Source organism: Vicugna pacos, chromosome 11, assembly GCF_048564905.1.
Source record: "Vicugna pacos chromosome 11, VicPac4, whole genome shotgun sequence".
NCBI lineage: Eukaryota > Metazoa > Chordata > Mammalia > Artiodactyla > Camelidae > Vicugna > Vicugna pacos.
Window position 1 is genome coordinate 31181117 of NC_132997.1, and position 26992 is coordinate 31208108.

Below are 26992 nucleotides of genomic sequence, written 5' to 3' on the forward strand. Positions count from 1 at the left end.
ACACTTCTGGAGATAATTTAACAGATGACATATTTGGGAAAAGTAAGGAATGTAAAAGGAATAAAGCAGTTGTCAAAAAACACAAACAGTAAAAGTCAAGATATAATTATAGTCCTATTCCTTATGTGGGAGAAGAAAGAAAAATGAAACTAATAGAAAACTCCATCCCAGAAATACCTGAGAGGAGGAAGGAAACTAACATGTAAACAAAAGGAGGGAAACAACAAGAGAAGGTAAAGCTATGAAGCTGGTCCATAGATTTAAATAATTAGAGGGAGGGCTGGCAGTAATCTTTGTGCTCTACCCCAACAAACTGCAGGAACAGATAAGGCATAAACGCGGTGTGTTTTAACACCAGGTGATGACTTCTGTGAAAGTTAAAATCACCACCTGCCATTTCTATAACAGCCTACCTACAGATAAGTAAGGTAAAGGTGGGTATTAGGCTTCAAGACTTATAAAACCCAGTAAGACTAGGAATTTCAAACAATTTAAAAGCGTTTTTAGTAGAATCCCATCAATTGGGAGCGTAAGGTACTGGTTTCATTCAGAGTAAGTCTGAAGCCATGTAGCCCCTCCTTGAATATCAACAAGCTCCATTTTGAAGTTTTTTTTTTTTTAATATGTAGTGACTTTTAAAATTAAAAGAAAATTTTCAAAATTAAAGTATAGTCAGTTTACAATGCTGTGCTCGTTTCTGGTGTACAACACAGTGATTCGGTTTCACGTAGATATATTCTTTTTTATATTCCAATTTTGAAGTTTCTTAGTTTAAAAAAAGTATTCTGGAATTCCTGTTGAGAGTTTCACTGTGAGAGGGTATTCATAATACCTTGGAAGCCCTCAAGTATAAACTTTGTAGTTGGCTTCCTTTAAAAGGCCAGGAAAGAAACCATCTTTCTCTACATTCACGTGTAACAGCGCTACTGCCGACGCGTTTGAGTCCTCCGCTCCTTCAGGAGAAGGCGGGCCTTCCCTTAACCAATCAGACGAGTCCTCGCGGTCACCTGACAGCAGACCCGCGTTCTCATTGGCGGACTCTGCCGCCGTCTGGCCGCCGGCGCGGTGCGCGCCTCACATGTGGAAAGCCCGAGAAGGCGCGGCCCGACCTGGGGAGCGCGCGGATTCTGACGGGACTGCCGCCCGCGCGGCCTGTGGGACTCGCAGCCTCTGGCAGTGTGGCCGCAGTCGTGGATACGCATTTTCCTCAGGTTAACGGGTGAGGGCGGTGACGGGGCAGAGGCGAGGAGCGGTGGTCTGTGCTCTACAGATGTGGTGAGCGGAAGCGCCGCGGGGCCGCTGTGGCCGCGGCTTCGGTCCTCCTCACGCGTCTTGCGTCCTCCTCACCTGACTTCAATTCTCCTCACCCGTTTTCGGGTCCTCTCCCCTGACTTCCGTCCTCCTCGCCCGTCTTCTGGTCCCCTCTCCCGTCTTAGGATCCTCCTCCCCCGTCCCCCGTCCTCGGGTCCCCCCTCCCCCGTCTCCTGGTCCCCCTCTCCCCCGTCCTCGGGTCCCCGAGGGCGCGGCCTTCCTGGCCCGGGCCTGGCTGGCTTCGTTCCGCCGGCCCGGGGCCCGCGTCAGCCCCGGAGGAGGTGCGGCCGGCGCGCTCGGGGTGAGCGGGGCCAGCTTCTGTTCGGCAGACGGAGGGCGGTTTGGTAAGAGCACTGCGGGCTCATTTTGTGTGGTGCGTGCGACTCAGAGGGACTGGTCAGCGCGGGTATGAGTGCCTCGGAGACGCTTCTCGTGGGCAAAATGGGCAACACTTAAACAAGTGTTCCCTTTGAGTTCTTACAGTTCTGTTTTCGGTTGCCTGGATCTATGTAGGTTTCGCCCTCAGCTCGGAGTTCGTCGTAAATTCTGAATTTTTTTTTTTTTTTTTTTTTTTTTTAGTTTTCTATTTCCTTCTCTTTATTCTGCTGGTGGAATTGAATTATCGTTGACCAGATTTTGCCCGCATGTGGCTTTCAGCAGGTGACCTGCTGGAGGGAAGAAGCTGAAGAGGGGAGCAAACTTACCCTGTTTCAGGAGAGAAGAGGAAACATACAGGATTTGAGTCTTAAAAGGTTAAAAATAAGGACAAGGCATGCAGAATAAGATTATTAGGTTGGGGGATGGGCTTTGAACATGCAGCTTCTCTCAGAATTCTGCAGTAGAAAATTCTCAGGGCTGGAATGGCACTTTTGGGGTGATGGACTTCTGAGCCAGAAGAGATTTTCTAATGCACCGTAGATACTTCCCTCACCTCTAAGAGTTCAAAGTCATAAAGCAGTAGGGGCTGAATCTAAGTACAGTATTCCTGAGTGGTGAGTTACAACGTCTGCTAATAAACAGTTTTATCCTTTGACATGTTCTGCTAAGTTTTTATTGTGGCTTGTGAATGTTTAGTGTCCTCCAGGGGGCTTTTAGGCGAATATGTTCTCACAGCACACGTGGTACCATTATACAGTGAGCCAAGCTAATGGGTTTTAATTATGCTAAGGGCGGTGGACCTTGGCGCTGCTGACAAATTCATGTTTTTTACATTGCTGGGATGGAGAGCACAAACCAAAGGTTTCACCTGGTATCATGTCTGGAAAGTAGTTTCCTTTGCTGAGATGCCACCTCTCAGTTTTGTTTCCCAAGTTGAAGAGTACAGGTGACTGGTGGCATTCACATCCACGTGGTGAAAACAGAGGAATTGTTGCTCTTGACTTTGGGAGACCCAGATTCTAGGCGAGGATTGTCACTTCCTCTGTTGGGATTTAAACAAGTCACCTGACAAGAAGCACTTCATTTGCCTTGGCTGTAAAGTAGGGGAGAGCCATCCCATACGGGAGGCCTCCTGAGGATTACTGAGAGGTAGTAATAAGATGATACACGGTCAGTGAATATTTGAGCGATCTCTTCCCTCCATTAGAAGCTCTCTGCCTGGTTAGCAATCTGGTTACTTTAGCTAATGTTTTTCCCCTCTGGTTGCTGTCGTACTTGTTTAATTTTCTGCAGTCCCTTAGTTTGTTAAGCACGGCTATCTGGGGTTCAGCTGTACTTCCTTTTGTATCCCAGTTGACATGTAGGTATGTGTTCATTTTGGTATTTGTCTGATCTGTTAGTTCTAAAAATGGGAGAGGCTTGAAGGACACTCTTGTTGCTGACATATTGAGTGTGGCTCTGCTCCACTGTAAACTTTTAAGTGATCCTGTGTGTTCACTGACTCTCATGAATTGCTGGTAATTCACAAAACAAAATGAGATCTTCAGTGCTGAGGTGGGCAAAGCACTTCTCTCCTAATTTTCCTGATAATGCTCCTACAGTTTGTTATTAGATAGTAGTTACAGTGCTGGTAGAGAGTGACTTGATATGCCAGCAGGGATACATGTGACTTTTCCACATTTTTGATAAATACTCATGCAGTTGCTAGAGACCCAGTTGTTGGAGAGACTCTTTCCATGCTGAAGACATAACGGCACCAGTGAAATCTGTTGAGTTTCCTGCCAATCCGTCCGAGGTGTAACCAGGTCTTTGTAACTGTTTTATAATAATTGCAGTAAATTTAGTGGAAAACTAGAGCTCCTGGCACCGAGTAGTTACTCACTAACTTTGTAGTAACCAGCAAATTGCATCTGTTCTTTAAACACCAGTAAATTGAATTAAATAATTAATTAGCAGGTTAAAAAATTATAATATAATATTGTTTTATAGTTATAAAGTTATAATAAAATTTAAAAATTTAAAATATGTAATTAAAATTCTGCTTGGAGACTGAAAAAATACCTATTCTCCACCTTAGCCTCACTTGAGATCTTCCTCATTGAATCACTTCTCATCTCTGTAAGATGCACGGTTGCAAAAACTAGAATAGGTAGTTTCTTATGTTTTCATGAAAGGTGTAAATACTGTTTGTAGCATACTACCTGTTGAATTGAAGACAAAAAAGTTGTGAGGCACAGAGTGCAGAAACTCCATTTAATAAAGATGGTAGAAAGGATTTTAATTCACTGAAAGAATTGGTAATCCAGTTAATTCCAGAGCTTTCCAAGTTAACGTGTTTTAAAATGTTAGGTAGTCCTGTTTACTAAAAATAGAGCTTCCAGTTACAACTAGAAATTTTGTTTAGTTTTTTTTCTGCGTTGGTATTAATAAATTCCTTAGTAATGAAGTTCATAAAACATAGGCTAGTCTGATGACTTTCGTATCTTTCCAATGATAAAAGTCAAAAGCAATCTTATTATTACCTTAGAGAAAGAGTTTCTCAAGAGATAAGATGCTCCTGATAAAACCAGTAGCCTCACCTGTTAAGGCCCATCCATCTAAAGAATGTCTTAAGCTAGAATGGAATTATCTAGTTGTTGGTAATGTTGTTATTCCATCCTTTGAAGCTGCCCTCTGAAAAACAAATTGTGACTCATACCATTGTAACCCAGGCTTAATTTAATGGAAATATAAATGTATTACTGCTTTATGGTTTTACTTGATTCATGAAATTTTGTGATAATTAGTAACACGTCTTTAAAAATACCAGGCCTCAAGCTTCTGCTCAAAAGCTTTTCTCTTATTTTACCAACTGACAAGTTTATCTGCTGTCAAGCTAATAAATACAGAATTAAGAATCAGAAACTTTCATGTATTTGACTTTCCCTTATCACCAATTTAATAGCTTAACATAACTTTTTGACGTGACAGAAAATGTGTCAGTGTGACTCGCAATTATGGTAAGAAATAGAAAAAGAGCATATCCTTTAACAGAGAGCTCCAGAAATTTGGATCCAGGTGCATTTATTACACTAACAGATTCTAAGTCTTGCTTAGAATCATGAACGTTAGTTGTGTTTGTTAACTGGTGTCCCTTGGTTGTGCAGCTTGTTTCCTGCTACAGGGTGGTCAGCTCAAGTCTCCCTCAGAATGTACTTGCATTGTACATTGGTTGCTACAGGGTTAGGAAGTTGACAAGAAGACTGTTAGGCTAAGAACATTCAATCTAGATTCATCAGGGGCACAGACACTGAAGGCAGAAAGGCCTCCAGTTAAAATCCCAGCTCTGTTATTTATGTGTTTGTTAGTTTTCAGTAATTTTTTCTGTTACAGGCAGCACTGCAGTGAACATCCACATGCAGCTCTCTGAGCAGAGTTCATTTCCTTAGAGTAAACTACAACAAATGGAACTTCTAAGCTACAGGCATATACTTTTTAGGGCTTTTGATATTTACTCCCATATTACCCTCTAGAATAATTTACAATCCCATGAGCCATGTTTTTGAGAGTCATTTTGCCATTCTCTCATCCACACCAGCCATTTTTATTTAAAATAAAAAGCCTGCTATTCTGAAAGGCAAAATTCTTTGTTTTGGAAAAATTGTGTTTCTTTGATTACTGATCAGGATGACCATTTCTCATGTTTACTGTGTTTGTGTGAATTCCCTGTTTATATCCGTGGCCCTCTTTTCTATTAGAATATTTGCCTTTTTTGATATATAGCTGTCATTTAAACACACATACACAAACACACACTATCATGTATATATTAAAATTTCCAGTGGGGAGGGTATATATAGCTCAAATGGTAGAGTGCATGCTTAGCATGTGCAAGGCTCTGGGTTCAATCTCCAGTACCTCCTCTAAAAGTAAATAAATGTATAAGCCTAGTTACCTCCCCCCTCAAAAAATAAGTAAAATAAGAAATAAATTAAAAAAAATTCCCAGTTTTCTTGTTAACATTTGCTTTGGTTATAGTGTTTTTGTTATGTTGAAGTTTAAAAAATGTATTTAGTAAGCTATCTATTTTTGTTCTTTGTATTTCTGCCTTTAGGAATGTCTTTAGAAAATCTTTCCTACCACATAATTATAAAAATATCTATTGATGTTTTCTTCTTGTACTTTCATAGTTTTCTTATGTTCTTAATCTTTACGGAGTTAATTTTGATATAAGACATAGGGGTTTTGAATTATATATATATTTGAATAGGTGATACATTTACCTGTGGCAAAATTCAGAAGGTACAGTTAGAGTCTTCCTCCTAACTTTGACTAATATGAATATAGCCATATTAAAGTTCAAAAGAGTTTACTTCATTAATAATTAAACATTTTCTTGTATGTAGTCATACAAAAATATCCCTGTGATTGTCCTTTTTAAATTTTATTTTTAAATAAGAAAAGCTATTGTTTATATTACCTGAAAGCCTTATGCATTAGTGATATTAAATTTATATGTACCTACTTCTTACTTTTTCCTGCCCATCATATAAATTATGATAGTTTTTGCAACCATATCAAATATAAAGATTTTCTCCAGTTTGTCAACTGAAAAAAAAATGGACAACCTAAAATTGAGAATTATGTTTTATTCAGCAGACCTGCTGAGGACTTAATCCTGGGAGACAGCTTCTCAGATAGCTCTGAGGGAGGAGGTAGGGGAGGAGCCAGGATATGTAGGAGTTTTTGCAACAAAAATCAGGTAGTTGGAACATCAGAAGATTACTGTTAATTAAAAACCAGACATCTCAAGTTATGGGATTTAGTGCTTTACAAATCTAGGTATGGGAAGATGCAAGAGTCTGGGCTCACTGAAGTCATTCCTTTGATGTGCACCTTAGCTGTCTAGGGCCAGTATCTTGTTTTCTCCATCCTCAGGGTGCACCATCAGAGTTAGGAGGTGGCTGCGGTGGCTGAGGGCTTGATGGCTACAACAGCCTTTGTCTACTGATGTGGCAGGTGACATTCTTTGTCACACGTTTTAAAGACTGTTTTGGTGGTGATTCAGATACACTTGAGTGTACTCTATATGGTTATCGTATCGCTTGGGAATGTAGATTTACGAGGCCAAATCTAAGCATCTTTTATTTGAGTAGATATTCCTAGTTATCAGGTAATTCAGTAATTCCCACCACCTTAGCCATGCTTTTCTCTTTTGTGCAAGTCTTCTGTGAGGGTAAGAGATTTGTGCTTAGGGAAAATCTTGACTTAGTAGAAAATGAGTAGTGTGGGAGGGACGCAGATTACTGTACTCTAATTCTGTCGCTGTGCTTGTCATGGCCCTCACTCTACAATAGAATTCTTCCTGAGTATAATACGGTTCTTTTATAAGTAGTAAGTACATGACTACATCCGTGAGTCACAGTTTTAAAAAATGCCATCTTCTCAGCTTTGGCAGTGTTTATTCCTTATCTTGGAAAGTAGTGTGATGTTGAGGAATGCGTCCCAGACAAGAGGGCAGGAGACCTGGACTTGCCTCCAAGTTTTTCCCAATTTAGGCAAATCTTGCACCTCCTTTATTTTTTTAGTTCTGAAGTGACAATAATATTTTCTTTTCCCCATTCATTATAGTTGTGTTGAGCATCATATAACGTGTGTAAAGTACAGTGAAAATATCTAATATGCTACACAAATGTAAGTAAGTTGCTGGTAAGAAAAGAGAAAAATCTCCACTCTGATTATTCTTAACTTCTGTGCATAACTCAGTGTCCAGAAGAATGTGTATGTGCTCTGCCACTTGGGCTTCCTGTTTCAAAGGCTACTTATTAATTGACGTTTCTATGCTCCCTTAAGTTTACCTGGCTGTTATCTTATGCCATCTTCCATTTCTAGATGTGGGGAACTTGGGATCAAGTTTCAAAATAAAAGCGTTGAAGGGTTTCTCTTGGTATTTACTTATATATGATATATATGTATATCCAAAAAGGGGAATACTGTCATTAAAGAGCCATGTACTTTATGAAAATGTATTTTAACAACAGATTTAAAAGTATAGACCATCAAAGGAAAACCAAATTTTATTACTTGGATTGTTGCACACCAAAACATAAAATTTAAGATCTAGACGTATCCTGAATACATAGTGTATTCCTATCAATCAATATGAGAATGACAACCAAAGAGAAAAAAGAGAGATACCCAAGAATACGCATTTCACAAAAGAGGAAATACAAATGGGTCATTATAGAAGTTAAAACATAGTCAACCCTCATTATTAATTGGGGAAATGAAAACTAAAAGCACAGTGAAGTTATTATTTCACAGATTGGGAGTATTATAATCGGTAAGAGTGTGGAGCAATAGGAATTTCCACTCTTTTCTTTCCTCTAATGCTTTGGCTTTTCTGTGTGGGTTTTTGTTTCCATGACTTAAATTGTTTTTGTTGCATTGGAAACTGCAGAAACACATCTGTTAAGGATGTGATCAAAGCAAGCAAGGTGGTCACCATGGATACTGTTTAGAAAATGAACTTGGAGACACTTTAGAAATGATTTTACCCCTTCTGCTTGGTTCCTCTTGAGGAATTTGAGGCATTCGGGTTCAGTAACTTAACAAAAGTTGGTCCTTTTAGTGATGAAGTCAAGACTAAAATTTGGCTATCATTTCTTTTGTATCCATTCTGCCTTAATATGATGACTCATTACAATAGAAATAATACAGTTTAATCACCTAACCCTTACGAGATGCACTTATATCCCAACACTTCCAGTAACCTCTAGCTAAGAAAATAGCAATACTGTGCGTCACATTCAGTCTCTTTCCTTTACTGTATGTTCCCCATTATAAGATACTATTTTGTCTACTGTACTTGAATCCAGCCAGTATTTTCTTTTCTACCTTAAAGCTTTAGAATAGTAACATCGTTACCACTTTTTTATATTCACATAGTATATCAGAGATGCTGCTAGATATTACACACACATTCTTTCACTTGTTCTTTTCATCCTGAGGAGGATCTGAAGTTCAGAGAGTTTAGGTGATTTACCCAAGATCACACAACAGCTGAGTAAACAGGGCCAGGATTCTACCCAGTTCTTTCTAACCATCCTTAGCATGAACTAAGCATTTGACTCTAGCGAATTTTTAGGTGTTCTTAAACTGAAAGGCAACAGAAAATGCTGGTCCAGATTTTCATAGTACTCTAGTGAGAATGTTGCAAAGAACAGAAGTAGAAGTTCTACAATAATTATGAAATCACTATCATGAATATATTTACTATGATTTTAGCTTTTATGGATATTTGTTGGTTTATTTCCTTATTGAACTTCATCATTTATCTTATTTGTTAAACTCATTTGAACTTTGTTCTTGTTTTCCATATTTGTTAGCATGCTGTCAAATTTCATGGCTTCTGAAATACTCAGTACTTTAACCCTGGAGTCTGTTTTATTTCTTATATGTATCCAGATCTTGATAAGTATTCCTCCTAGTGCTAAATATGGTTTAATACCATATATATATATATAATTATTATTATTACTACTATAAATACTCTAGCTCTATCTAAATTAGCTCATAATGTGGACAACTAGCATTAAGATATTCTTCAGAGACACACAGATTGGAAACTGCGCTAGTAATGTAAGTACAAACGAAAAAAAGGAGAAATTAAAATAGCTGATATTTTTATTTCCCCAAATATTTGCCATCTGCATTATGAGGTTAAAACAATGACAGCAATGAGATCTGATAAGAAAATGGCCATAACCATTCAAATCTATTGGGACGACTTGTAGGGATTTACAGTATGGTTAATTACAAATCTTATCCTGTAAGTCAATTGTTCCTTAAGATAATAAGCTAATATCCTTAAGATATGATAAGTGTAATGTATAATATATAATGAGAGTATGTAGTCATCACGTTAATAAGACATTCAAGAACTAAACATTTAGAACATGAAGTTTGAGTATCATGACTGACAACATCCCTGAAAAATATATAGCAGCTTCTTACTATGTCTCCTTTAATAGTGGAAGACAAAAAGTCACCTTTTGGGGGGAAAACACACTTAGTCTTATTATCTTAAAACTGGCTGAGATAATACTAAGAAACCATGTTGTCACACACTAAGTGCATTCCTCTGCTAGGAAATATTGTTGGAAGACACGTGGGAAGCATTGCTGAGTAAAAAGTGAAAGGAGTATTAGGAATATTACTCAGCATGGGAGATTAATTATAGAATTACATTGATTTTGTTTCAGTAATGAAAATCATGCAGAACTATTTTTAAAAGACATTTTGAAACATGGAGTTTATATTCTCAATAGTGAAAAAGTCTCTTGTAAAAGCAAGGATTTGGTGAGGATGAGGATGGTGTTCTTGAAGGAAGATGGGCGAATATAACCACTGATGGAGTGGCTGCTTGACTGGAAATAAAATAAGAATCTTAGGTAATTTCACAGAATTAGCTCCTTACATGGAATTCATACTTTCTTAGGCAGGCTATTGTAGCAAAGAAGTTGGAATCAGAGTATAAAATCTTGATAGTACTTTATGAGATATGCAGTGACTGCAATATGGACAATCTTCTTGTAATTTTGTGGCAAAATACTTCATTTGAATTTATTTAATTTTAAAATTTAATTTTCAAAAATTTAACTGTTCCAGCCTTGCAGTGATTGATAATCAGGAGCTTTTCCTAGCATATTCCCTTGGAGATATTTCCAAGGTGAAGATGACATGTTTTACAATGAGAAAGCATCTGTTTTCTAAGTAATCTTACCATTGGAGAGAACATTTTGAAATTGGGTGTTTGGGTATGCTTCCCCATTACAGCAATATGTTGCTGAAAATGGTATAAATGTGTCATGTATATAATCTGTGACATAGGCAGACTTCAGAAACTTCAGTGTAGAATTTTCTAATTGTTTAAATATGAGGTAAAGTGAAATTTGAATCAAATTGTTAAAAAATATTAAAAAAATAATTTTTGACTAGGGTAAGAACTGATTGACAACAGGGAAAATGGAAAGTTACTAGCTGAATTTCAACAAAATCCTTTTATAATTGGTGGATTAAAATGAAAAATAAGAATGCTTTTCCACTTGAATCTGTGCTTGTTTGTGACATTCCTTTTTCAGTTTTGAAAGCTATTAAAACGAATTACTGAGATAAACTGAACTTAAATCAGCCTTTCTTATTATTGTATCACAAAGTTTCAATCTTAAAGTTTTAACAACAGTGAAGCATATTTAGTCATATTCATAACCTAAGCAGAAAGTGATTTATTCTATTAAAATTATAATAAAACAAAATTTGTAGGAAATATCATTTATCTTGTCGATTTTCATTTTTAATCATTTATAATGTATATATTTGAGTATTGGAATACAGATCTGTGATTAAAATAGCATTTTAATATGCTTTTTGTTTTGGAAATACATGTTCAGAATACTTGCTCATGGAGTGTATGGTGGACTGAATTGCTGCCACAGACATCCAGTTCCTAATCTTTGCAAACTGTGAATGCACTATGTGGCAACGGGTCTTTGCAGATGTGACTGAGTTAAGGATCTTGATGTGAAGAGATTGTCCTGGATTATCTGGGTAAATTCTAACTGTATTCACAAGTGTCCTCATAAGAAGGAGGCTCAGAGAGATTTGACTACAGAAGAGGAGGGGGAATGTGATAAGTGAAGTGGAGATTCGAGAGCTGTGCTTTGTAGATGGAGGAAGGGGCCACCAGTCAAGGAACATAGGTGGCCACTAGAAGCTGAAAAAGACAAGATACTGGATTCTCCCTTCAGAGCCTCCAGTAAGAACCAACTTTGTTCGCATCTTGACTTTAACCCAATGATTTCAGATTCCTGACCTCTAGGACTGTAAGAGAATAAACTTGTTTGCCTTAAGTTGATGGTAATTTGTTACAGCAGCATTAAGAAAGTGATATAAAGTGTACACATTTGGAGACGTTTAATATTTACTCTAGTTTCCAACTTAAGTTCTCCTGCTCGAAGTTACTGAAATTAACCTTAGATGTTTTATAGCATCGTGTTTTATTTCATTTTTCTTCTTTCAGTGGCTGTCTATCATCATATTGCTAATTTCTTGATCAGTTTCTGGACCAGGTTCCAATACTCCACTTTCAATAAAATTTTCAAAAATTCTTTAGAAAGTTAATGGGAAAATAAAATTTGGAATTCAAGTTCAGAAAGCAAAAAAGTATTTAATATTTCAACATGAATTTTCAAAGGCAAAAATACATTTACACATCCTAGTTAGGCATCCTTGAAAATAAAGCTTTGCTTAAGAAGTTGAGTTTTGATAATATCCTTTCAAAACATGTTTCTAGCTAAAAGCTTTAAGTTATATAGGTAAAAATTGGTACTAGCCTTCCAGGTGCTCAGACTGATAATTTGAATTTGAGTGTACTATGACAAATAAATTGTTAGTTTTACTGATCATATATCAGTTCATTGTGAGCTGATTAAGTTAGTTAATATTAGATGTACCCTGTAAGAGTTTGAGCAGTTCAGTGCTTAAAGATGGGACTGTTTTGTTGAGCAGAGATGGAGGTTTTCCTGAAGTCTCTGATACATTATGTTGCTTACTTTTCACTTGCCACCGTGGCCTGGTGCTCTGTCATAAAGGAAATGAAATTGGTTTCTGAAGGAGATGAAATCAGTCTAACAAAGATGCATTCCAGCAGACACCAAAACTTCAAGAGATCATTCATTCTTAAACCACTTACGAGTATAAATGTAAATTGAGGTTAATGTGGATGAAATTAAGATAAAATGGGATTAGCTTGTAGAAAATAGATGGATGGGTATCTTAATGGGTGATTTTATCATTAAATCTCTTTATCAGGAATAAACCTGGCATCAAACATTGAATTCTATTATGAGACTTGCCAAATAAAAGATTTAGAAGTGTGTAATCTTTATCACCAAATAATTTATCCTTGTAAAGTTCCAATGAATCTTTCAGGTTAGTAACCGACATGTGAATGAATTGGGTGTGTATGAATCTATTTCATTTCCTGTCATAGAGGGTCCTGGGATAATGCAGTAAATTCAGTGCAGATAATTTTGATTGTTTAGTATTTCACCCCATCAAGATACCATTTTTCTAACCACTGTAACTTAGAATTTTCAGTCCATCATCAAGATACTATGATGAGTTTTTGCATTATTTTAACATATGTTTATCTTTGAAAAATCATAGCTAAGTTATTTAAAGCTCATTAGTTAATATGTAAAAAATAATTTAAAAATATTTCTAGGGCTTATTTACAAATATTTTTCAGTGGTCTATTTGCAATGAAATGGTACATATGTCATAATAATTATTTTACTTTAATGAACTTTGAACATGAGGCACAGGCAGCACTATTAAGAGTATTCAGCAAAATATATAAGAAGAAGGGTATTATGGAGGTTACAAGGTCTCATTAGCTTATGAAGTAGTGTGAAAGATATGTTGCATACAAATAGATATAATATATGGCAGCTTGGATCATCAGAAGATGATTCATGATTGAGTTAGTATTTGAGCTTGCAGATTAAGGATCAGTAGAAATAGGGCAGAGAACAAAGATGGGAAAATGAAATATGTTTGTGAAAAGTAGGGAATTATTTAATTTAGTCTATTGTAAGCATTTAGTATAGGCTAGAAAATTAGGTTGGATCCGGAATATGAATGCTGGATAGAGAAGCTTGGACTTAGTCAATCTATTAGGCAATGAAGTTGCCCCGAGTTTCCAGATATTTCCAAAGTAAATGGTATTTATTGAGGTTGTAATTGACAAACATTATATATATTTAAGGTGTAAAATGTGATGTTTTGATATATGTATACATTGTGAAATGATTACCACAATCAAGCCAATTTACATATCCATCACCTCACATAGTTAATGGTTGTTTTTTATGTGATGAGAACACTTAAGATCAACTCTTTTACAAATTTCAAGTGTTAAATACAGTATTATTAACTAATATTACCATGCTGCACATTAGATTTGTAGAACTATTCATTTTGCTTAACTGAAACTTTCTACTTCTTGACCAACATCTCTCCATTCCCTTTTTCCCACACTGCCCCAGCCCTTAGCAACAACTGTTCTGCTTTCTGCTTCTGTCAGTTTGACTATTTTAGATTACTGTAGCTATGTAATGAGTTTTAAATCAGGAAGTGTGATGCATCCAGCTTTCTTCTTTCTCAAGATAGCTTTGGCTATTTGGGGTCTTTTGTGTTTCCATATAAATTTTAGGATTGTTTGCTCTATTTCTGTGAAAACTGAAATTGAAATTTTGATAGTGATTGCATTGAATCTATAGACCACTTTAGGTTATGTACATATTTTAACAGTATATTTCTTCCAGTCTATGAGCACAGAATATCTTTCCATTTATTTGTATTTTCTTCAGTTTCCTTTAATAATGTCTTATAGTTTTTAATGTACAGATCTTTCACCTTTTTGATTAGATTTATTCCTAAGTATTTTATTCTTTTTGCTTTTAATTTCTCTTTCTGTTTAGTTTGTTGTTAGTGTGTAGAAACACAACTGATTTTTGTATATTGAAATTGTATCCTGCAACTTTACTGTATTCATTAGTTCTAACAGATTTTTGATGGAGTCATTACGGTCTTTGATACATAATATCAGGTCATCTGTGTATAGAGAGGCTTTTACTTTTTCCTTTTCAACTTGGATTGCTTTTATTTCTTTTTCTTGCCTAATTGCTCTGATTAGTACTTCTAATAATGTGATGAATTAAATTGACAAGAGTGGGCATTCTTCTAAGGCAACTATGGTAACAATAGTCCATCCTTGTTTATCTTGGAATGTCTTTTTTAATTCATGTTTGAAAAATAGCTTAGCTGTATATTGAATTTTTGGCTGACATTTTTGAGTATGTCATCAGCTGCCTTCCTTCCTGTCTTGGTTCAAATGAGAAGTCAGCTATTAATTATATTGTGATGAGTAGTTTTTTGTCTTGCTGCTTTAAATATTTCATTTTTCTTGTCTTTGATTCTGAATAGTTTGAGTGTAATGGGTGTAGGTGTGAATCTCTGTCTTTATCCTACTAGGGTATTTTTGTGTTTCTTGGATGTGTAAATTAATGTTTTTCATCAAATTTTGGAAGTTTTTGGGTATTACTTCTTTAAGTATATTTTCTGTCCTTTTCTTTCTCTCCTGTTCTTCTGGGATTCCAATTACATTTATATTGATATTATTCCACAAGTTTTTGTGGCTAAGTTAACTTTTTCTATGTTTTTTCCCTCTATTTACTTCTGATTAAGTAATTTCTGTTGAGTGTCCTTAAGTTCACTGATTCTTTCTCCTTTCATTTCAAATCTGCTGTTGGGCACCTCTAGTATATTTTATTATTTCAGTTATTATACTCAAATCCAGAATTTCCATTTGGTTGTCTTTGTAATTGCTGTATCTTTATTGAGAATTTCTATTATTCATTGATCATTGATTCATTAGTATAATATGTTTCTTTATTTCTTTAAACATTGTTTCATTTAGTTCTTTAAGTATATTTATAAGTATAAAGTTTTCCTTGAAGCCTTTATCTGCTAATTCCAACATCTGGAGACACTCACAGTTTCTCTTGACTTCTTTCTCTCAGTATAGGATACACTTTACACTTCTTTTGTTTTCTGCTTGTGTCATATTTTTTGTTAAAACTAGACTTTTTAGATAATATATTGTAGGACCTCTGAATTCTGATTATTTCTTATGGAGCATTATTACTATTTTTGTTGTTTGCTTTTTCATTGTTTATTTACATGCCTGGGCTAAAGCTGTGAAATATGTCTTCCCTGTGGTGTGCTGCTCTAATTTTTTTTCCATTCTTGTTTTTATTTTAGCCTGGCTTCCTCAAGGTTGCCCTATTTCTGCATAGCTTAGAGTTAAGGCAATGCTTGTACAGAAGTTGGACTCAGGTACTTCAAGCTATATGGCTTCTGTCCTCTGCAAACCAACCTGTTTCTGGGTAGAGAAGAGCATAAGAAGTTCAGGTCATTTGAAATCTGCCCCAGGTTTACTTTCTGCTGCGTCCTTTGTGTCTTTCTTATGTACATGCTGCTTCAGAGTTAGCCAGGAGTGTTGAGTAGTTTGGCACTTCTCTGCATGCTTCAACCTCAGTCAGGAATATGCTGAGTCAGGCTTGAAGAGCTGTTGGGTCCCTGGGAAAGTCTCACTTTCACCTACAATGCAGTGTGAACGGCATCTGCTCCCAGTCAAGGGAGCTCCCCGATAAGGTGGCGCAGTGTCTGGTCTTCACAGCCTACGCCACACACCACATTCCTGCAGGACCTCCATGTGGACTGAGCTGAGGGGAGTTGGGAGCAGCCTTGGGAAGTAACAGCACCAACTCTTACTGTACCTACCTGAAGTTCAGCAGTGTTCGAGCATAATAATTTGTCCTATTTTTTCAGGCCTTTGGTTAAGTCCCACAGCTCTACGAGGTTATTTATATCAATTTTATCCAGCTGGCTTTTTAGGGAGAAGATCTGCCAACCTCCTCACTCAGCCATAAGGGGACACCCTCTTCATTTCTTTAAAAAATGTAATTCATAAATCTTATTTTTCCTGAAGTGATCCTTGAACATAAAAAGTGTCACACTGTGACTCTAATATGTCATGTACACAGCTGCTACAGTTATCTTTCTACAATATCCTTTGTATTATTTCTTCATATTACCTATAGCCCCCTTCTGAACCAAATTATGTGTTAGGTGAGATGCAATCTTTGGTTACCCAAACTATGTTTGCATCCTGTTATTGTAAGCTGTATGTTCATAGATTATATGGATTAATAGGTCTCCAGAGTATGTCCAGATCACCTAACATTATTTCAGGGTTAAGTCTCACAAATACAGCTTGAATTTCAATTCTGTATGAATACCTGAAATGTGTACCATGATTTAGTTTTCTAATTTTACTTTTGCCTCTTTCATCAAGATTCTTCACCCAGAAAATATTTCATCTCCCATTGACACAATGACTTGTAATATACCCACAGGGCATCATCTAGAAAGGATCACTATTTTAATGCCTTACTACACTTTTGCTTTTGCTTGTACATTCCCAGAAGGGCTCATACCAGGTTATGAACTTATGAAATGTCCCTCAAGCTAAAGGCATAGAGTTTGGTGTATTCATGGCTCTGATTCTGTGTGTGAGTTCTTTTAGATCATGTACACTGTCATGATAAGGTTTAGTTTATCAATGATAAAACTATTACCATGAATGTACAGGAAAACAACAACAACAAAAAAGAGCTGATAATCAGACTAATATTACCTTGAGGGAGATGGTGTGGTACAAGTGTTTTAGGCTAAGCAGATATGCCTCTGGTTTAGATGAAGTCATTTAATTTTCTGACTCACCGTTTACTCATTTCTAAAGTGAGGATAATACTACTTCCCTTGTAGGGTTGTAATGAGAATTAGGACCTGTCACATGGAGGACATTTAAAAAATGCTAAAGCCGTTATTATTTATGTAATTGTGTCTACACAGTTATTTCTTACATTTCTGAAAGTATGTTGAAATTCCATGCTAGCAAAATTCTTACTAAGAATTCCAAGGTGCTAAATGTCTCCATCTGAGTCTACTTGGAGTTTCAGTTTTGAGGTTCCAAGTGATATTACTCAGTTGAGTCCAGCTTATTTTGTTCAGACTGATATTAAGTAATTAATTTATCTTTTGCCATTTTAAATTAATTTAGATGAAATTATCCAGCACATTTTCACAGAATGAGATATCTGCAAAAAGTGAGATGGTTGGCATTTGTGTGGTTATGCCTGAATAAATCTGCACTGTATTACATCATTAATTAAATTTGAAGACAACATCTTATTGCCTGCTTGATTTGCAAACCATAATTCTGATTTTCACTCTTTTCTTCTCCTTTAGACTTTTGGTAGAGCTCTAAGTAAGTTGGAACCTGCAGACTGCTCTTATCCACAAGTTCCCCCCTTTTTAAGCAGATTATAAGAGAAGGCATGGTGGCTATTGTGACAGAGGTTATATGTCAGATAATTTGGTTGACCTGGTTACAGTAAAAATTATTTTTTCTCAGATGTTTTCAGACAGTGAACTTATGAATAGATTCCACCTAAACCTCCTTTTTGTAAAACTCTCTGGAGACAACTCTATTGCTCATCATACATTTTCACTGGGAGACCCACCACGCTGGATCACTGTCTGTGGTTCACTGGGACCTTGCAGGGACAAGGCTGAGATGTCACTGATTGTGATATTTGACAAGTACTTGGGCCATATGTGGGTTTTTTTTTTAACATTTTTTATTGATTTATAATCATTTTACAATGTGTCAAATTCCAGTGTTCAGCACAATTTTTCAGTCATTCATGGACATATACACACTCATTGTCACATTTTTTTCTCTGTGATTTATCATAACATTTTGTGTATATTTCCCTGTGCTATACAGTGTAATCTTGTTTATCTATTCTACAATTTTGAAATCCCAGTCTATCCCTTCCCACCCTCTACCCTCCTCGTAACCACAAGTCTGTATTCTCCATGAGTCTTTAGATTCCACATATGCGTGATCTCATATGGTATTTTTCTTTCTCTTTCTGGCTTACTTCACTTAGAATGACATTCTCTAGGAGCATCCATGTTGCTGCAAATGGCGTTATGTTGTCGGTTTTTATGGCTGAGTAGTATTCCATTGTATAAATATACCACATCTTCTTTATCCAGTCACCTATTGATGGACATTTAGGCTGTTTCCATGTTTTGGCTATTGTAAATAGTGCTGCTATGAACATTGGAGTGCAGGTGTCATCCTGAAGTAGATTTCCTTCTGGATACAAGCCCAGGAGTGGGATTCCTGGGTCATATGGTAAGTCTATTCCTAGTCTTTTGAGGAATCTCCACACTGTTTTCCATAGTGGCTGCACCAAACTGCATTCCCACCAGCAGTGTAGGAGGGTTCCCCTTTCTCCACAGCCTCTCCAGCATTTGTCATTTTTGGATTTTTGAATGACGGCCATTCTGACTGGTGTGAGGTGATACCTCGTTGTAGTTTTGATTTGCATTTCTCTGATAATTAGTGATATTGAGCCTTTTTTCATGTGCTTTTTGATCATTTGTATGTCTTCCTTGGAGATTTGCTTGTTTAGGTCTTCTGCCCATTTTTGGATTGGGTTGTTTATTTTTTTCTTATTGAGTCATATGAGCTGCTTATATATTTTGGAGATCAAGCCTTTGTCGGTTTCACTTGCAAAAATTTTCTCCCATTCCGTAGGTTTTCTTCTTGTTTTATTTCTGGTTTCCTTTGCTCTGCAGAAGCTTGTAAGTTTCATTAGGTCCCATTTGTTTATTCTTGCTTTTATTTCTTCTAGGAGAAAATTTTTGAAATGTATGTCAGATAATGTTTTGCCTATGTTTTCCTCTAGGAGGTTTATTGTATCTTGTCTTATGTTTAAGTCTTTAATCCATTTTGAGTTGATTTTTGTATATGGTGTAAGGATGTGTTCTAGCTTCATTGTTTTACATGCTGCTGTCCAGTTTTCCCAGCACCATTTGCTGAAGAGTCTGTCTTTATTCCATTGTATATTCTTGCCTCCTTTGTCGAAGATTAGTTGACCAAAGGTTTGTGGGTTCATTTCTGGGCTCTCTATTCTGTTCCATTGGTCCATATGTCTGTTTTGGTACCAATACCATGCTGTCTTGATGACTGTAGCTCTATAGTATTGTCTGAAGTCTGGGAGAGTTATTCCTCCAGCCTCTTTCTTTCTCTTCAGTAATGCTTTAGCAATTTTAGGTCTTTGATGGTTCCATATAAATTTTATTATGATTTGTTCTAGTTCTGTGAAATATGTCCTGGGTAATTGGATAGGGATTGCATTAAATCTGTAGATTGCCTTGGGCAGTGTGACCATTTTAACAATATTGATTCTTCCAATCCAAGAGCATGGAATATCTTTCCATTTTTTAAAGTCTTCTTTAATTTCCTTCATCAATGGTTTATAGTTTTCTGTGTATAATTCTTTCACCTCCTTGGTTAGATTTATTCCCAGATATTTTATTACTTTGGGTGCTATTTTAAAGGGGATTGTTTTTTTACTTTCTTTTTCTGTTGATTTATCGTTAGTGTAAAGAAATGCCACTGATTTTTGAACATTAATTTTGTAACCTGCTACCTTGCTGAATTCTTCAATCAGCTCTAGTAGCTTTTGTGTGGATCTTTTAGGGTTTTCTATATATAGTAACATGTCATCAGCATATAATGACACTTTTACCTCTTCTTTTCCAATTTGGATCCCTTTTATTCCTTTCTCTTGCCTGATTCCTGTGGCTAGGACTTCTAGGACTATGTTGAATAGGAGTGGTGATAGTGGGCATCCTTGTCTTGTCCCAGATTTTAGTGGGAAGCTTTTGAGTTTTTCACCGTTGAGAACTATGCTGGCTGTAGGTTTGTCATATATAGCTTTTATTATGTTGAGATATGTTCCCTCTATACCCACTTTGGCGAGAGTTTTTATCATAAATGGGTTTTGAATTTTATCAAATGCTTTTTCTGCATCAATTGAGATGATCATGTGGTTTTTGGTTTAGTTATTTTTCTATACTTACTGCAATGACAATGTTGGTTGCTTACTATATACTTAACGAACATGTATGTATTTTGCTAATTCTTAAAAACAAAACAAACCTCTTTTGACTAGAGTGAAACATGGCTCCAAAGTAATTTTTGGCAACTTGAACTATAGCAGTGGTTCCAATATTTCCATTGATTTATTTGATGTTGTGGTTTGTTTATTCATCTGTTTATTCACATGTTTACTTAGCTCTGAACTCTTTGAATTTAGTAATGGTGGAATATAGGTTTTTCTAATAGTAGATTTCTCAAATTGGAGCCCAGCTTCCTGGAACATCATTGTAATACATGACAAAAGTTATGTTTCAAATGCAAATTAGATAGATGGGCCATTTCCTAGAGTCTGGAGAGTTGGTTAAGCTTTTGTTGAGATTGTGACCCGTAGATGGGTTTGACTTAGCAATGTTTAGAAGCAGGAGGCTACATCCAGTGAATAATTAGTAGCATATGTGATTTTTAACATACATGCAAGTATCATCTTGAGGCTTAATTCATTACAGGAATCTTTTCTCTGGTTTCCCTTTAAGTGTATTGCTTTCAAAATACCATATACTTGTGTGCTCACCAACAGTGGCTCCCACTTAAGATGTATGTGAACAGAGTTGACCCAACACAGTATTCCTGTTACGATATTAGAACGAGAGAGGTAGTGCTGGGTGAAATGTCAAGCTAGTGTACTTCTAGATTTGAATTGACAGATTGGAGCCCTCTGAATGTTAAAATAATTATAAAAATAAAGTAGATTAGCATATCTAATTAACATTATATTTAAAGATAATTGTATTACAAAAGATGTATGCCAAGGAGAAAAATGAACACTGAGCGAATCATATGAAACCCTGTTAATTCACTAGGGTTTTCATAATTAACTGCAAAATTGGCAGAGCTGTAGCTCTTTGTAGTGGTACTGTACTGCTCATTATCACTTATTTAACCTGCTGATAGATCCTTCTCCATTTGGACTTAAGCTGTCAAGAATGCCAGGTGGGATGACTTGAGTTTTTCTGAAGATATTCGAAGGCTTGAGACCTGGGGAAACCCAGACATATTAGTTTCACTTGTTACCATGATATTTAACCTCATCTTTCAAAAAGCTGATTTGAAGGAAGGAAGAATTTGTCCTGTGGTTGACACAGGGTAAATATTTCTTCTCTCAGGCAATCTTACTGTTAATCTTTGGTACAAAGTGGGATGAAGAGAAAAAGAATATGAGAAAAACTACCCAGGACTATGCACTCCCAGGGAAAAGTGTGAAAATCTGGCAGTAACCACATTTCCAGGCTGGGGAAATGTTATGATTGGAATTTTGAAGACATTTAAAAAGGAAAACGTGAACTAAGATTTTCCTTATATCCAGCTTGATAATTATTTTCTACAATATTTCATGTAAGTCAGTGGGACACAACACCATAATTTTATTGGGATGATAGAACATATAAATGTTTTAAAGAATAGTATCCCCCATATTGTAGGTGTAATTTTGCCTGGTTCACATCTCCAGTTAACAGCTTAAACAACGACAACAAGTTTGTTTTATGGAGAAGATGTAGTTTGAGATCGCCATAGTTCCTGAAAGTTGACCCTCAGTGGTATGGTGTCTCGCCAGAGGCCACTCCCCAGGTGGGTGGTTGAGTGAAAACAAACCTGCCTCGACTTCAGACCGTCTGTTCCACTCCAGAGTATGCTGTCTTCACATTTCTTGGTAGAAGATCAGCTTTTTTTCTCAATATGTATCTTTATGATTCTGAGCTTTCAGTGTGATGTAGGTATTTTTAATTAGGCAGAGAAAATTATATTTTATTGGCATTTTCTGGTTTATAATGCATTGATTTTTTTTAATTTGAACTTCAGAATGAGTCTGAAGTATGATAAATATTTTGACACTTAACAGATGGGGAAGCTCAGACTGATTTACTGAAAATCCCTTGGCTGGTTATGCATTGACTCTGTGTCCCATGTCTTTTGTTGCAGTGACCTGACCATTTTCTTATGCTGTCCAACTATCAAGGTTTAATACCTCATTTTCAGAATATATTTTGAGATATCTCTGTGTTACCCTGAAGGTTATTTGGAGTACAATTGAAAGGCAATATAATAAGGTGAATCAGCTTGTCTTCATATTAGAAACCTAAGATTGCTTAAAGAAAAACGAGGATTGAGATCTGTCATTAAGGTTGTGACTACTGTGTCCTTGTATGCACATTTGCTTAATTTTCCAAAAATAGATGAAATCGTAGTTTGAGGTCAACTCTTCAAACACTGAACTGTTTCTTTTGTACATGACCGCGTTACTGGTAGGATAGGTGGAGAGGGTGAGGGTCCAAGTTGAGTAAGTGTCTCACAGCATGAAACTTGACCCAGTCTTCAGAAGGAATGTGGTATATTTAGATTCTCCAGCAATCATGAAGAATGACGTAGATAGAGATCTATCAACAGACAGTAATCTTCCATACATATTAGTGAATTAAAATATATAATTTGTACAAAGTGAGCCCATTAATTGGAAAAACCAATCTATATATTTCTGTGTGAGCATACATATGTATGTAAAGCATAGGAAAAGACTCAGAAAGGTGCACATCCAGAAGGTCACTGAACTCCCCTGTGGCTATAGCTATACCTGGGAGGGAGAGTAAGGCAGAGTATGTATAATTAAATTTGGAAAGAGAGAATTTTTGATTTTTCAGTATTGTTTGAACTTTCAACAGGAGAATGTTTTTATATGTGATTTTGTTAATGTATGATTTAAAAATATGAACTAGTTTTCCATTGGTGGAGACCTGAAGATGGCTATTTCACCCCCAGGGAGAAATAAATCTGAGCAAAGGCACCAGGAGAATGGAGTGGTTTGTTAGTAGGCAGCTTTTACACGGTGGTAACAGGAGAGTTGGTCTCCTGTGGTTTATATGGTCCCAAATTGTTGGTTGCAGTTCAGTTAATGACATGTTTCAATAGGTTTGTAAGTGAGTTAGGCAGATACATCTGAGGAAGCCAAATGGTTTGATGGATAGCTCTGTTGGAAGCATAATTGATTTCACACAGACTCGCCAGGGCCGACAGAACCAGATGCTGCACTGTGGTTATTCTTGAGAATTTTCCCCCTAAGATTGGGTTTATCAGGCAGAGGAGAGCAGTGACCAGTTCGTATTTTAAAAAGAAGAGGTACCCAGCCTTGCTGCTTGCTTAATATTTTTTACCTGTGCCAGAGTACACATATTTTGATAGAATTGGTGTTGTCTCCATATGAAAAGCAGTACTAACCTCCTACCTACCTGCTTTGGGCACTGTTCTAGGCAGCCTAGATAGACAGTTAAACAGATCAGAGTCCTTTCTCTGATCTAATTTTGTACGAAAAAAAATGTAATGTATAAGAGGCAGGTAGGTGTACATGCTGTGCTGTAGATCTTAGTTTTACATTCTGACATGGTCTATTTTAAAGTGCCTATAATGTAGAGCATATATTACACAAGTGTTTCTTTTCTGATTTGGGAGCACGTTCATTGTGAGAGTAAGCAACATTCTTTCAAATCGAAGGTCTCAAAATTAACTTTCTCAGTAATAATACTTGAGTAAAAAGGAGACTAAGGAAAAGAGGATAACTTGCAAATGCTTGTGAATTGGAATTCTCACTCCAGATGTTTATAGATGTTATACTTTATCTCTTGTGCCTAGTGTTAGGAGTCATTTTGATTTCGGGCCGTTTAGTTGGTCTTTAATTAATGAATGAGACCTTTTATTTTCCAATGACAACTTTATTTTGGGGAAGTGGGCACAAAGTCTTAACAAATGCTGTAGTATGGTTTAGCTATAAAAAATTCAGGGTTGTTTGAAGAAATACACATCTAAATGAAGAAATACTTTTAGTAGGTTTCTTTAAAAAGTTGCAAGTTTTGGTAATGATTCTGTTGCCTTAAACAGCCAGACTGTTTTTTCTTTAGAGCAAAAGAAACAGACAATACTGAAAAGCTCTGATCTGTATTGTTTCAAGTTTTCCTGAAAGTGGTAAACTTTTTTTTTTTTTTTTACCATTCTGTTGCATTTATGTCTGTTTTGATGGGGGAGGAGACAGAGAGTGATAAAGATGGTCAGAAGGACAATGGTTTGAGTTCTGAGAGAGAATTGCCTTTGTTGACTTCTCACTTACTCCTGTTAACTCCCACTATCTGGAAAAATATGTGTACCAGGAATTTCACTCTGTGAAGAAATGAAATTTGTTTGGCACAATTAATTCATTTTAAACCCATGGGGTTTTCAAGATTCTTTAAAATAAGTGTAAGATATTACACTGAAGCATACTTTAACATTTTGATTAAAGTGAAGCATGAAACAATTTAAATATACCCAGTATGTAAACTTTTAAATGTTATCAGAAAGTGCTTTTTCTTGAAAATACTGGAACGTGTTAGATATTATGAACAGGTGCATAATTAATACTTGGTGTTTTCAAACACTTTTTCTCTAAAATAGAATCCACTCAAGAACCAGTTTTATAGCTTCATAAATGCTATAAATGGAGGAAAATGACACTATGCAAAACTAACTAATGACAATGGCTCATGTATTTTAGATGCTTGTTATATGTTCTTGGCACTGTCATAAGCTATTTACTTATATGATCTGACTTATTTTTTCACAGCAACCCTATGAGGATAGTATCATTTTTATCCCATTTTTCAGGGAAGAAAATAAAAGATTAGAAAAGTTAATAGTTCTTAAGTAGTGAGACTGGGATTCTTGCTTAGATGGTCTGTTTATAGAATACAATTTTTTAAGTATTGTACTGATTCTAAAGCATTTAATGAATATTGGTCTGAAATTAGTGCAGTGGTATGAAAGCTGTGGCTCTTACGGACCTCTGAGAGCTCATTGTTATGTATTTAGGAATTTCGTGAGCTGACTTGTAAACTTTGATACTGTTGAATCAATAATCCTTGGAGTCCTAACACCAGAGAATGGGTAAATCAGGGCTTCTTTTTGTGTGTGTGAAATTGGTTCACTAGCACACCGTTAATAACATTGTTCTCTACTAGCACTATTTGTCAAAGTACAGCTTCCAAACCCTCACAGTTTAAATGGATATGGATGGGATAAAGACTTACTTTAATAAATTTTTCCCTCAGTGTCATGTGCATTACTGAGATAAACTGTTATTAGTATACTTAGAACTGAGAACATTAAATTTAAAAGAATTTATCCTAAATTTCATAGTAGAAGAGAGTCCCTTTCCTGGCTTCCAGTATTTTTTCTGAGGGTTTTGGAAAGACAGCCCTTGTCAGGTTGACTGCTGTTGATGGAAATAATAAACAATCTATAATAGGAATAGGAAAGAGTTTTATTTGAGCCAAACTGAGGACTGTAGCCTGGGAGACACAGATTCAGGAAGCACTTGAACTGTGTTCTGCTGGACTACGGCATAGGGGAGGCTTATAAAGGCAAGAATCACAAGCTACGTAAGTTGTTTGTCAGTTATAATTGGAGTTGGCAAGACGTAAGGGAACTTGTTAAGTAAGGATCGGTTAGGATCTGAAATGGTTGCATAGTAACCAGGGAGACCTTGAGACCATAAGGTCACAGGTGGCAGCGGCGGGCAGATACTGTTTTGAGAATGGCTGGTAGTGTCCTTCAGTCTGATACAGCTCAAAAAATTCAAGTTCTCAGGACTGCAGGAAATGTGTCTGAAACCACATCCACAATGTCCACTTGGCTCCATTTTGAATGCCTGAAACACAATTTTATATCTAGTCAGAACAAAGGACAAATATCGAACATGACAGGGGTCCATCCTTCAAGTTTTCAAACGAGAAAGTTTAGCAAATATACAGCAAGTCAGCATGACCTTGGTGTCTGGGAAGGGAACCTCATCTTTGAAGGAGTATTATCATTGGCCTCACAGGAGGCGTGGCATTTATCCCTCTCTTCGAAGTGGACATTCTAAGCAATCTGGTAAATGCGTTTTTTTTTAATGGTTTAATCAGGTGTCCAGTGCATGTTTGATGGCCATAAGGCAGGCATTCTCGTTAGCATAAATTTAAAGCCAAATCACGTATAAGCAAGAATGACTTCCGCGAACTTCAATGTGTGAAAATTTCTTCAGTTACTACAGAATACAAAAGCAGTAGCTGCACCCAGATTTGAAAGATTCCTTTGACTACTAGCTGAAATAGTCTGAGGAGGAATGGAAAGAAGTTGGGCTGGGGGGCACAGAAGACCATGATAAGAGAATTCAGAGAAGGAAAATTCATTAAAAAGTAAAACAAAGCAAAACAAAACAAACAGTGGGTGCCAGGAAGGTTCGTAGGATGTGCGTAAGCTTAGTGATTATATGCTTCTTTGATCCATAAAATAATTTTGAGTTTAATTTTGAAACCCTGGTTCTTAATCTTTCCTTGAAACTATTAAGCATCATTCTCTGCTAATAAGAATCATTTTCTTGATAGTGGTTCAATTTAATAAATGTTTAAGCACTATGAATTGTAATGTTGATGCATTGCATCAAGTTATCAAATTTATCCCCTAATGTTCTCTTTAGGAAGACATATTCTTGCTTGCATATGGTGTTTAATGTATTCACAACGTTCTTCTGTTATGAAAATGCTCATTTGAACATCTTCACATCCCCAGCTGGATCCTGCTTAGCTGAAGCAAAGCCTACATGAATGATAATGG

At 36.4% G+C, this 26992-nt stretch overlaps 1 protein-coding gene across 1 annotated transcript in view; it reads left to right on the forward strand.

The window, feature by feature from the left end:
- Positions 1 to 26992, forward strand: part of RYR2 (ryanodine receptor 2) — a 539007-nt gene that overhangs the window by 149286 nt on the left and 362729 nt on the right. The window lies entirely within an intron of this gene.